Source organism: Aedes albopictus, chromosome 2 (genome assembly GCF_035046485.1).
Source record: "Aedes albopictus strain Foshan chromosome 2, AalbF5, whole genome shotgun sequence".
NCBI lineage: Eukaryota > Metazoa > Arthropoda > Insecta > Diptera > Culicidae > Aedes > Aedes albopictus.
The window spans coordinates 172689841-172703213 of NC_085137.1; the positions used below are offsets into that span (position 1 = coordinate 172689841).

General features: G+C 35.6%; 1 protein-coding gene across 6 annotated transcripts in view; it reads left to right on the forward strand.

Moving 5' to 3' along the window:
- The window catches only part of LOC109398630 (zinc finger protein chinmo), a 309562-nt gene that overhangs the window by 103506 nt on the left and 192683 nt on the right, over positions 1 to 13373 (forward strand). Inside the window, exon 1 of one of the 6 annotated variants that reach the window (XM_029859147.2) lies at positions 5321 to 5951. The exons of the other annotated variants lie outside the window; for them this stretch is intronic. The gene's annotated coding sequence lies outside the window, so the exon portion shown is untranslated. Of the gene's footprint in view, positions 1 to 5320; positions 5952 to 13373 lie in introns of those variants that run through there. 6 annotated transcript variants of the gene reach the window in all.

Here is a 13373-nt window from a genome sequence, read left to right on the forward strand (position 1 = left end):
GGGTTTAGTTCACTTCTACATGTGGCTACTTCCGGAGGGACACAATGAACCGGTTCCGGTTCAAATAAGGTCTGAAACTATTTTCTTGCTAGACGTTCATCAGGTCATCAAAAAAAGTCGCGCTGTGATGTGTCGCATGCATGGCTTTGGTTCACTTTTATATTTGGCCACTTCCGGCGGGTCACCCGGAATTGGTTCCGGAATACTACCGATAGACCCCAATGTGGTCTGAGCCTACTTTCCATATAACCGGTCATCAGGTTATTGAAAAAGCTGTGATTTGATGTGTCACATGCATGGGTTTGGTTCACTATTAATATTTAGCCATTTCCGGCAGGACACCCGGAACCGGTTCCGGAACACTACCGGTTCAGGTATGGTCTGAGACTATTTTCTTGCCTACCGTTAATTAGGTTATCAAAAAAGCCGCGTTTCGATGTGTCGCATGCATGGGTTTGGTTAACTATTATATTTTGGCCACTTCCGGTGGGGCTTCTGGAACCGGTTCCGGAACACTACCGGTTCAGATATGGTCTGAGACTATTCTCTTGCTAACCGTTCATCAAGTTATGGAAAACGTCGCAGTTTGATGTGTCGTATGTATGGGTTTGGTGCATTTTCATATCTGGCCCCTTCCAGGGGTACCTGCCCGGAACACCTAAATGGCCATAACTCCGGAACGGCTGGACCGATCCGAACCATTTTCAATAGGAAACAATGGGGCCAGATTCCGCGTCGAATGAAACGTCGGTCATTAAAATCGGTTGAGGTTTACTGCCAAAAAGTGATGTGAGTTTTTTTGTCCACACACATACACACATACACACACACACATACACACATACATACACACAGACATCACCTTAATTCGTCGAGCTGAGTCGATTGATATATGTGACTCGACCCTCCGAGCTTTCTATCAAAAAGTCATTTTTGGAGTGAACATATAGCCTTTCCAGTACACTTAGTGTACGAGAAAGGCAAAAAGTATTATTGACGAATTCATGGCTGAATCATTGGAAATTTGGCGCCATAATATACAGCGGAATATGCGTAAGATCGTTGGTAGGATATTCTTGTGAAAATTGTCTCGGAATTTTTATTGCACTTTTTTGGAATATGTTATGAAGAAAGCCATAGGCAAAGTACACACTATCCCAATTTGCACATTTGTCACATTTGTGGGCCTACAGCTCAACTTCTAGTGCACTGCACTCTAGAAAGAACTTGAAGATTAATAAAACTTTCTATTTTTTTTTCAGGCAGGCATTATTTTACTAAATTTTGGAATAAACTGTAACAAGTTTTCATTTTTTTTGGTTTTTAAATGACATATTCCACTCCACGTCTTCGAACCTTGCAGTACCTTCTCATAATCTCATAAAATTTTATGGGTTATAAGGCTTTGCATTTTAAAGAAAATTTGGGGAACTTTTTTATTCAGAATTTATCTAGTCTTATATTTAAAAAAACTTAACATTTTTGAACGAGTTTTGGCTAATTATGGGAAATTGTCTGAACTTTCATGTAAAAAATGGAAGGAAAATTCGATTGATACATGATAAAAAACCTTTAATAACTTAAAGATAGGCAAGATAGGCACTCATTCAATAATGGCCCCAACAAAAAAAAAATAATTGAACATCATGACAAATAACAGAAAAAAATGTGCAAACAATTACCATAATGATCCCAGATCAGAAGGATTTCAAAAAGGATGAATATTATTTAATTTTTTATACTTGTTGTTGGAATTTCCAAATAATAAATCTAAATCATTAACAAGAATTTTAAAAATTTGCTCAGTTGTACATATAGAACTTAAAAAGGGCTTAAGTTATTTAATCGTTTTTTTTAATCAGTACAACTTAAAAATGAAAAGAGCTAGTGATGTATTGTATGATTTTTGTGAAATTATTCGAACTTTCATGTAAAAAATAAAATTTCTTCATTCAAAAAAAAAAAAATATTTAAAAATTTAAAGTCAAATTTAGAAAAATGCCAATGTTTTATTTTTATTTTTTTTCTGGAGCGTGGCAATTCTTTTTCTTCTTGGCGTAACCTCCTCACTGGGACAAAGCCTGCTTCTCAGCTTTTCTATGAGCACTTCCACAGTTATTAACTGAGAGCTTCCTCTGCCAATGACCATTTTGCATGTGTATATCATCGTGTGGCAGGCACGAAGATACTCTATGCCCAAGGAAGTCAAGGAAATTTCCTTTACGAAAAGATCCTGGACCGACCGGGAATCGAACCCGTCACCCTCAGCATGGTCATGCTGAATACCCGTGCGTTTACCGCCTCGGCTATATGGGCCCTCACCACCAAATAAAGGCATTGAAATCATAGATAAGAATTTCAAAAATTTCCTCACTTGTTCTTGTAGAAATCCTGTAAGATGTTTTGGAATAAATGTGAACATTTTGTCATGCCGAAATTTTCTAGCTTCATTCGAAATAGATTGTCTAGAGAAATTTTCGAGGAAAACTGTGGAGTGTTTTATTTAAATGATTCTGCAAGCTGTTTATGGCTGCAGAAATTACATTTTTTATCAAAAAAGGATCAATCATTTCTCAGAAATGTAAATATTTCCCAAGAAATCCCAAGATTTTTTACTATTTTTCTGTAAAAATCTGACTTCCAATCGCAAAGTTTGCCAAGTTGTCCAGGTTGATCAAATGTGTCTAACTATTCTATCTGGATTTTTTTTTTAATTTTTCATCGTGTTTGAAAGCTACAGGAAACGTTTTAAAAAACATTGGAAAATAAAAATTCGAGATTGAATAGTTAGAAGCATTTGACCACCCTGGGCAACTTGTCAAATCTTGCGGTCGAAAAATAACAGAAAAATAATTTTTAAAAAAATCGAAGGGTAAGGGTTTTGGACATTGAAACTATATGACATCAAACATAAGTCCGCAAAGAATATTGTAATCTCAGTGTATTTTTTTTTCTAAAAGTCCTTCGAATATCCTCCAACATCTTTGGAGACATCATTTCAAATCAACAAACCGTTTTTGAGTTACAATTTCATAAAGAAAATCAGTTTTTTCATACGCTTTGTTCAGCAGCCATGGTCAAAAATATAAAAAAATGATGATACTTAATTTGTACCTTATTTATGAATACTCAGCCGAACGCCATTTTTGTCAGCAACTTTAGAGCTGAAACAAGAGTTTGTTTTGTATATCTGGCAGTATTCACAAATGCCTTTTTACCTAATTTCCAAAAAATCCTAATTATCCTACTGAGGATTTTTTTTATTATTGTACAATTTGGCCGAAGGGTCTCAGATTTTCATGAAACTATTTCCACAGGCAGGGCTCATAGATATATGAACAGAAAAAAAATTGAGAAAAATTCATGATCGCCAATTTTTCCGGAAAACTCAGGTGGAAATTTTTTGTTTTCCCCTGACACTACTTATTTTGAAAAATCATAACTTAAAAACGAAGCATCATAGAAACAAAGAAATCCAAAAAAACTGGAAAAAGTTTTCCACAAAATTTTCCACAGTTGAGAGAATTCGTAAAGAAAAGCCGGAAAAACTATGCACGAACTCGTGGAAAATTTTCAAAAGTATATTTTTGAGAAGGTTATTTTATAAACTTTAATCGCTAAAATTTTTGGAGTGCACTTTTTTCGTGATTGAGTTTTGGCCAATTTTGTTGAAAAATGTCCAAATGTGTCATATAACCCCTTTTTTTAATCATAACACAAGAACGAAGCATCGTAGAAGCAATTTTTTTTTTAATGTAAAAGAAAGCAAATTTTCTCAGGAATCCAAAAATATGAAGTTGCAAAAGTTTTCCACAAAATGGCCACAATCGGCCCGAATCCGTACGGTAATAAAAAAATGCCCTACTGGAAGAATCTTGATTCAGAATCAATTTTCCAATTAGCTTTAATTTTGTTTGCTGTTTTTTACTGTTTTGTTGCTATTATCCGCGTTGTCACCGTCAATTTGTCTTGCAATAACAACCCATCTTGCAGCTGCAGCACTATAAACTTGTTGGTTATTGCATCATACTTACCAACAATTGCACATCTCCTCCCATGACATCTCCGCGTCCATAAATGGTACCGCCAAACCTGCAGCACCCACGTCAATACTGCACATTCATCACCCAAACAGCACTGAGACCGGGTAAGAAAAAAAAACACACAGATTCAAGTGCTATCCGCACTTTGAAGGTAAAGTGTTTTTGTAACAGTTAATAAACAAGCAAAATTTTAATTTTCCAAGATAGTTTGATTTTTGTTGATTAAATACCGGAGCATCATTTTCAAAAACGTTTTCCATACATATTAAGATAGAAAATCAAAGTGTTAAACGAAATTTTGAAAAAAATAGTTTCTGAAAAAATTATAAACCTTTTATACCTGGAAAAAGTTCAAAAGACGCCTTGATCCTTCTTCTAAACGCGTATGGAAACCGATTTTCAAGAAAATAAAAAAAAAACAAAAAAATACGGATATGCATCCAGTTTTACTTTAAGGCAAAACAGGATGGATTTCCATATTGTTTGGTTTTTTGTTATTTTTTTATTAAATAATGAGCCAATATTTTAAAAATCAGTTTCCATACACAGGTTGAGGAAGGAAAATGAATTGATAAACTATATTTTTTAGAAATTTCGTTTAAAAACGGTGTCTGTAAAACTTAAAAACATTTTTCAACAGGAAAAAAACTGGAGATTCCTCGATCCTTCTTCTAATTATGTATGGAAACCGATTTTTTCAATATTGTCTCGTTATAGTATAAAAAATTTAAAAACAAAAAAAAAGGAAATGCATCCAGTTTTGCCTTAAGGTGAAACTGGACGCATTTCCTCATTTTTTTTTGTTTATTTGTTTTTTTTTATCAAATAACCAAACAATATTTTGAAATTCGTTTCAATACACATTTAGAGGAAGGATTTAATGAAAAATTAAAATCCAAAAAATGAGGAATTGCATCCTGTTTCGCCCAAATGAAAGAAAACTGTTACAGTCAAAAAAAAAAAAGAAAAAACGTTTTTTTTTCTTTTTTTTTGCTGATAGGGTGAATGATTGTATCATTTCGTGTTTGATCAAGGTGATAGCCCAAAAAAAGTTGTTAAGCACGTTGTATCGTATTTTTCTATTAGAGAATTTTCCAACTGAAACAAAGACTACAGATTAATGTTTCATAAGAACTTTCGAAGTTATTATGAAAGTAATAATTGATAGGAGTATGACGTATTTTATTACAATGATCATTATTTCTGAAATTTTACGTCTTTTATTTCGGTTATTGTCGGTTATTTCTAGTTTGAACATTTTTCGATTAGTCATTGTAAGTATTCTATTGGTGTCTCAGCTGTGTTCCCTTCTTCAAATGCATCGTTATTTGATACTTGTCCCGAAAAAAAAAACACAAATGAGCTGAACCATTTGCATTCACACGTACACTTGAATGTGCATTCATAAATCGTTGTCGCAAACAGCTCCTCTCGGTTTGTGTCATTTGATGATACGATGCCATATCGCAAACGACGACGAAAAAACACACATCCACGAAAAAAAAACCGGCCAAGGTCAGCAGCAGCGTCATGCGTTGCGCCGAAATTTCATCGTGCAATTGCGCTGCTGGCGGGCTGGCCGCCCAGCCATGTGGATGCATGTGTGCTCCACCCTGCATAAAACCCAACCAGGCCCCAGAAGAGCATTCTCTCTCCCATTCTAATGGGGTGGAGTATTTTTGGCAAGCCGAACGAACAGTTATCTCACGCCTTTCCGGTGACCCGGTCGTGCAACAAAGTTGTTCGTTCAGCAGAGCTGCAGCAAGCACAAGTGCATTTGTCAATGTCAAATTGGCCGGCCGCGTCATCCCATCTTGTAGAAGCAGGCAGCAGCGTTGCTCTTCATTATCAGCCAGGGCAGGATGGCCTTGTGCATTCTTTAATTGTCTGTAGTACCGGCTCGAACAGGTCAGTGGGTGATTGATGAAAATTCGTGTTATGAAATTAGATTGGAACAAATGTTTCGATCGATTCACCTAGACATTAGGCAGGATGCATTTCCAAAGCATCAATAAAAAAAAGCATTTTATCAACATCAGAATTACACAGATATAAACAATGAATATTACATGCCATTCAATATCATTTTTGCCATGTAATATAGCTATTTATGAGAATTTACATGATATATCAGGTAAACTTACGTTATATGTAATGTAATTCAGCATGACTCAGAATCATTACATGGATTTCAACACAAATTTACATGTTAGATTATGTAATCCTTCATGAATGGAAATTTACATAGCTGAATTGAAGTTTAAATGACGTGTAATCTTAATATTCTACTGTGTTGTACAAAAATCCTTTAAAAAGAATAAAAAATGAAAAAAAAAATTCAAAATAAGTTTCTATTACACAGTTAGAATGGAACGTGTAAATTCATGTAATAGAATGCACATATATAAAGCATTGAATATCACAGAATTTAATGACATGTTATGTCACAGTTATTAAATGACATAACTGAAACGAACATTGTATATTGTTAATTTACATGATGTTGTAAATTTACCTGGCTTGAAATAATGCTTACACGACATTTTATTTTTATCTGTGTACGTGTAATATTCAAAATGTATCTGTAAACAATAACCTCAATATGTAATTCCCAAAACTGGAACAAACCGGCATTCGAATCCATCCACCTTCAGCATGTGTAGTTACCACAAGGCTAAAGGAGGCCTCATAAACAAAACAGCCGCACAACCGGAAATGCTAACCAAATGACAAATTCGCTAAAAATTTTAGCTGCATTCATAAATAACAAAACCTGTCTTACCACCCCGAAAAAAAAACAGCAAGTCTCAAATAATCTCCCAATAAACCGAAACAAACATCAGTCGCAACAAAAAATACCTACTGACACATATATCACCCGTCACCACCATCGTCGTCGACGCAGCAGAACCAGCGCGCATCGAAAAGTCGGTCGTACTCGTGAATGCAACTCGCTCGCATAGTCCCGCCGACCGGCACCAAAAACCAAAATATAAAGACGAAGCCGCCGCAAAAGCGCATCGGAAATTCTTGCAACTGCGATCGCGAACAGGAGCGCAGCTCCCAATGGGGAGATGTTGTTCGGCTCGGCGCGAATTGCTCCGGTTCTCCCACTGCACCGCGACGCTGCGCGCTCGCTCTTCAACAGACCCGCCAAAGGCGAAACGCGAAACCAACCCTTGTTGTTGGCTGACAAACGAGTCAACGAGTGTCGGTCGAATGCGCCGCGGCGGCGCGTCACCCGGACCCGGCCACTTGCATCGCGTTGGTTGCGTTTGTTTGGAAGGTAGGACGAAGCTGTGCAAAGCGATTGGAGGGATGCGCTGCTGTGGCGCATCCCGAAGGGGAGCATGTGGGGTGCGCGATTACTGTTCTTATGGAGGAATGGGGATCTACAGCTGATTTTTTTGGAATCAGTGGTTTTCCTGTAGAGTGGAGTGGAAGAATTTTGGGATGAAGCAGAATACAACAGACATTTTCTGAATTACGTAATACAAGAGATTGTTAATTACCGATCTTTGATAGCTGAATTTACATTGTTAGAAATGTTACTTAGAGAGCTACGCTGCCGTGTGCAGCATAGTTGTCCCATGTTAATAGGGATTCCCATAGAACATGGGACAACTATGCTGCCCACGGCAGTACGGGTAAGATTGACATTCCCATTCATCTGCCGGGCACGTGATGCAACAACTTTTAAACGGGTACACAAAAAAAAATATTCATGTAAAATTCAGCGAAAAATCATGCACATAAAGGGAATGCTAGAGTTAGTGCATATTTATATGAGATATCATGTAAAATTACGTTACGTTCATGTAAATTTCCGCTAATACTCGCGTAACCGGTTGGTGTCCATGACGGTTTACGCGATGGTTGGCGGAAATTTTCACGATCGTAATGTAATTTTACATTATATCTCATGTAAAAGTGCACCAACTGTAGCATTTCCTTTATGTGCATCATTTCTCGCTGAATTTTAATTACATATTTTTTTCTGTGTAGAAAATCCCTAAAACTTTACTTATGATTATTTTCTCCGCAGTTCGAACATTAGAATTTTCTAATTAGTGTGGGGAATACCACTACATGTGGTCACAAGCCACAAAGTCTGGGTAGACTACACCGACCTGTGAAAAGAGTGGAACTACCATTGCGAATTTGAGTTTCTTCTTCAAATCCCAGCTGTGTCAACAGGTTATCAATAGAAACAGTCACGCTATAAATGATCCATCAACGGAATGAAAACCTTCATAATAAAGCTTCTTCTTCTTTATGGCTCTACGTCCTCACTGGGACTTGGCCTGCCTCGCTTCAACTTACTGTTCTTCAAGCACATACACAGTTATTAATTTTTAGTGCTTTCTTTGCCTGCCATTGCATAAATTTATATATTGTGAGACAAATACAATGATTCACTATTTCCAGGGAGTCCAGAAAATTTTCCCGACCGGAACGAGAATCGAACCCGCCGTCTTCGGATTGGCGACCCATAGCCTTAACCACTAGGCTAACTGGAAACTCCGTATAAAGAAGTTGTGGAAAACCTAGGGATAATGAAACAAGTTTGAGTTAGGAATTATTGCTCAACTCAGAAGCAAAAAAGTGGATAGGACTACATGGACAAAAGTGGCATTCGTTATGTTAAACACTACTTTACTTCATCAAACGAAATTATGCTGACGTCCTATGAATTCACCTGGAATTCCTCTGCAGTATCGCTCACAAATTGCCCCAAAAATGTTTCACAAGAATTCTTTATGGGCTTTCGCTAACCATTCTCCAGGAATGGTTCAAGAGTTGTTTTAAATTTCTCCAGTGAGTTCACTAGAAAATTCTCCAACTTTTCAACAACCCAACCAACAATTTCAAGTTTCAATTTAGTTCTAATAAGGTTCTTATTATGAGTGTGTGTGTGTGTGTGTGTTAGTTCTGAAATCCTCTCTAAGCCTGAAATTCTTCTAAATCTTCCACAGCAAAGTTCAGTTGAGATTCCACAAGAAGTTTCTATTGGGATTTCAAGAAATATTTCCACCAGCCTGTATCTAAGATTTTTCCAAAAAAAAAAGAAGAGAAGTCCTTAAATAAGCTGCACAGTAAGTGGCCCACACATACATGAAAAACGAAAAATTCGAAAAATTCCTAGTCTTACCTCCTAAATCAGTTGTTTCGGACTCCCAGAAGCTACATTCAAAATTTGAGCAAACTCGGTCAAGCCTAAGGGGGCGCTCAACAAGCTTGAAGTTTGTATGGGAAAACGTGGCCAAATGTATGCAGAAATTTTATGTTTTCGACTTTTGTCGCTGGGTGGCACTGTAAGCGTTCAACAATTAAACCCTTTGGTATTATCGTAGGTGACTAACAACTTTGTCGAAAACCGCAAAGTGATCCGACGTGTGGTAATAAAGTTATACCCTAGGTAAAGTGAGGATAAACTTTATTGTTATTTTACAGTACATACACTCCCGATCAAAAGTTTGGGGTCACCCCCTCAAAACATGACAAAGATATCAACAAATCACTTTTCGGTGTTTTACGAAAGCAACCCCAAACTTTTCGCCGATACATAATTTTAAGGGGTGACCCTAATTTTTGGTCGATGACATCAAGTGTTAATTTACTTAATAACTTTTTTCCTAGATTGTTTAGCCAAGTTCGGTAAGTTTTACATACAAATATTTTTGCAAAAGTTTGACCCAAATCATGTTCAAAGTTACTTTGACTTATTACCTTTTGAATGAGACCTAGGATTTTGAAATCGGATGCAAATAAGCGGAGATATGGGCATAAAAAGTGACATGTTTTTAAGGGGGTAACCCAAAACTTTTGATCGGGAGTGTACATGTAAAGGAATAATATCAATAATGATATCTCAACACTCCGCCTCACTTTGCCTAGGGTATATTTTTTTTATCACAGCCATCGGATCACTTTGCGGTCTTCGACAAAGTTTTTAGGCATATAGTCATTTACAAGAATACCAAAGGGTTTAATCAATGAACGCTTACAACGCCACCTAGCGGCAAAAGTCGAAAACTTGAGATTTCTGCATACATTTGGCCAAGTTTTCCCCTACAAACTTCAAACCTGTTGAGCGCCCCCTTAAGCTTGACCGATTTTGCTCAAATTTTGAATGTAGCTTCTGGGAGTCTAAAAACAACTGATTCAAGAAGCAAGACTTGGTATTTTTCGATTTTTTTTATTTTTCATATATGTGTGGGCCACCCTACTGCACAGCTTTAGTATTTTTTTCATCAGAGATTACATCAGATATTCCTTTGTGTGTACTAGAGTACGTCCATGAACCAGTGGTCACTGGTCAACTCAGATCCCTTACCCTTCGTAGACTTTTGTTCGTAAAAATGAGATTTTTTGTAATACAATCCGTGAGAATTGTATTGTACCAATGAGATTCCATAAGCACTAAGCAGCATTCATCTTAAGCTCCCTAGAGATTTATCCAAGATTTCATTTAATTTTTTTCAATTATGTATCCTGTAGAAATATATCTAACGATTCTACAAAAAAAGTGTTCTTCAAGGGTTACATCAGACTTGTTTTCCTTGTGTTTTTTCCTGGCATTTAATTAGGGATTCTACCGGAAATTTGCACAAGAGTTTTGTCAGAATTTTCTCTGGGATATTTCAAGAACTTACTCGAACATTGCCAAAAAAAATGTAAGGTATGTTACCTCCCAAAGGATTCTTGAAGTGAATTTTACATATTCCTCCATGTACTTAAAAAAACGCATCACTGTATGATCCAAAAATGATACAAAACGACGTTGTTTGATGTGCTTATTTCTTACGTCTATTTCTTAGTTAGATGAATATCGAAAAAACAAATGAAATCTGAGAAATGAAAAAAGTCAAACAAAGTTTTGCAACATGAAATATAAATGATTATTCTAAAATTCACGATTGACAGAATTTCCAGGGTTCTTAAAATTATATTCAGAGAATTCCAAAGAGTCAATTCCAAAATTGACAAGAACATTTTAACTAGTGTTTTCCTTTTTTTATACAGCCATTCCATGGTAAAATGGATAGACTCTAAAATAAAATTGCTACGATATTGCTCAAATTTGGTAGGAATGATCGTTATCAAAAACAATCAGACCCGTAATTTTTTGTTTCGCCATTAGGGTGGCCATTTTGGAAATAAGGTGGTCCAAAAAATGATATTTTTTATTATTTTCGAACTGTCATAACTTTTGAACCAATCGACTGATCTGCAATCTTTTTTCACGAATGAAACGATTTAAAAAAGAATATCGCAAAAAATGCAAAAAATGGTCGAAATGTCAGTTTTTTATGATTTTCACAACGACAATATTTTTTTATATTTTTTTTATTGAAGGTTTATCTACTTTTACGAATCATATAGTTTTTGAGCTGCATTTGTTTGAAAATTTCAAGTTTTGTGCTCATATACGTATGGAATGACCGGCCATGCGTCTCCGTTCATTTTTTTTAAATTTATATTTTTTAGTTTATATATACAACTGCACGGACAGAAAAGTGTTCACATTGAAACTACAATAATGTTTGTTCATGTGTTTGTTGAATTAACACTTTGAAATTCTTTTGAAAATATGCGAATTCTTATAGTTTCAAACAGATTTGCTAATTTAAAATCCATGTAAAATTCTGTTTGATTTAACAATCCAGTGTTTTATGGCAACTTTTGTGGAAATACCCATATTTCTACTTTGTTTCTAAGTCAATTTAACTGACCATTCTCTCGGCGTCAAAAAGGATTGTAAAAACCACAATATTTAACATGAAATCAAGCAGAGTATTTTGATGCAAATGTTTTCCCTTGGCCCTGTTAAACCAAGCAGAATCATTTGTTTTGCAAAGCATTTACTACTTTGCTGCTGGAAACATGATAATTTTCAAGTTATGCAATGCTGTTGTATATGAAAAGCATAATTGAAAATCACCTTCAATTATTGCGGCTTGCAGAATACAAAGGAAGACATTTTTGAAAAGTTGTAAGGTTCATAAATCAGGAGATTCCCTGATTTTTCTGTAAGGAACTTTTTTTTTCTTTTTTTATATAAATAATAACCCAGTGGAAAAACAAGCATGTTGTTTTCCAATGAGTATATTATTGAAAGTATAAGAAAACTATTTTTAAAACTATTGTAGATGTCAAGCTTGACAGCCCACGTCAAAAGCCTGAAACTATTGTTACTTCAATCATATTTCCGATTGATACAATTAATACAGGATTGTAAAAACAATCACACAGGATTGTAAAATCAAACATACATTTTCATTGTGGTCAAAACAATGTCAAATTCCTTTTGACTCTACGTCAAACATAATTATTTTTACCGTAGATTTCTCTGCGTGTGGGTGAAGTTCAGTTAGTAAAAAACATGCCAGTGAATTCGCTTGCTATATAGTGGATAATCCTCTATTTATTTTTTTTAGGCTTTCCTTCCCAAGTTCCCTTTGAATTCATCCATAAATTCCTTCCGATTTTTCATTCATTCAGGAGCTCCTTCTGAAATTCCTTCAGTAGTACCTTCGCAGATTGATCTACAAGTTCTTTCTTTTTCCTGAGGTTCCTTCGAGGGACCTCAAGGAGTTCCGGCTGTTTCTTCACCATAACCATGGATTCCGCCTTGAACCCCTTCATTTTGTCTTTAAATAATTCAAGTACAACGACAAATAATTCATCTTGAGTTTTAATAGACGTTATCAAAGGTTTCACTAAGAGTCGTTCCTAAAACTCTTTCATCAGTAATCTACCCAGAAATTTTTGACAGAAACTTAATTTGGCAGTTTCACAAACGAGTCATTCAAGAATCTTGTAGGTAGAGACTGTTGATATTGCTTCAAGTAACTCACCAATTTTTTTCTCTAGGAATTCGTTCAAAAATAACTTTTCTGTCTTCTCGACGAATTACGGCCCTCCACGTTTATCTTCAGCAATATCTATAAATGGCTTCATTAATGCTAATGATCATAAACCTGAGCGTGTTCATGGAATTACCTTCCATAAATTCTACTAGGCCAGTGATGCACAGCCTAGCTGTGTCATTCGAGAATTTAGTTTCAACAATTTACAGGATACAACACTAATTTCATTTGTTTGATTTTCTTAGAATATTGAAGCAGATAACAACAGTGAAACGGGTGTTTTCTACTTCGGAAACGTAATAAACAGCGGGAGTTGCGGACTCAATTAAGCAATTCAACATGCTTTTTCATGTTGTTTTATTATTTTTTTTATTTTTCTTTTTTTTTTAATAAAGAAATGAGCCAGTCTAGGGCTGCAAATCTCTTAAATAAAGATAATAATAATAATAATATTTTT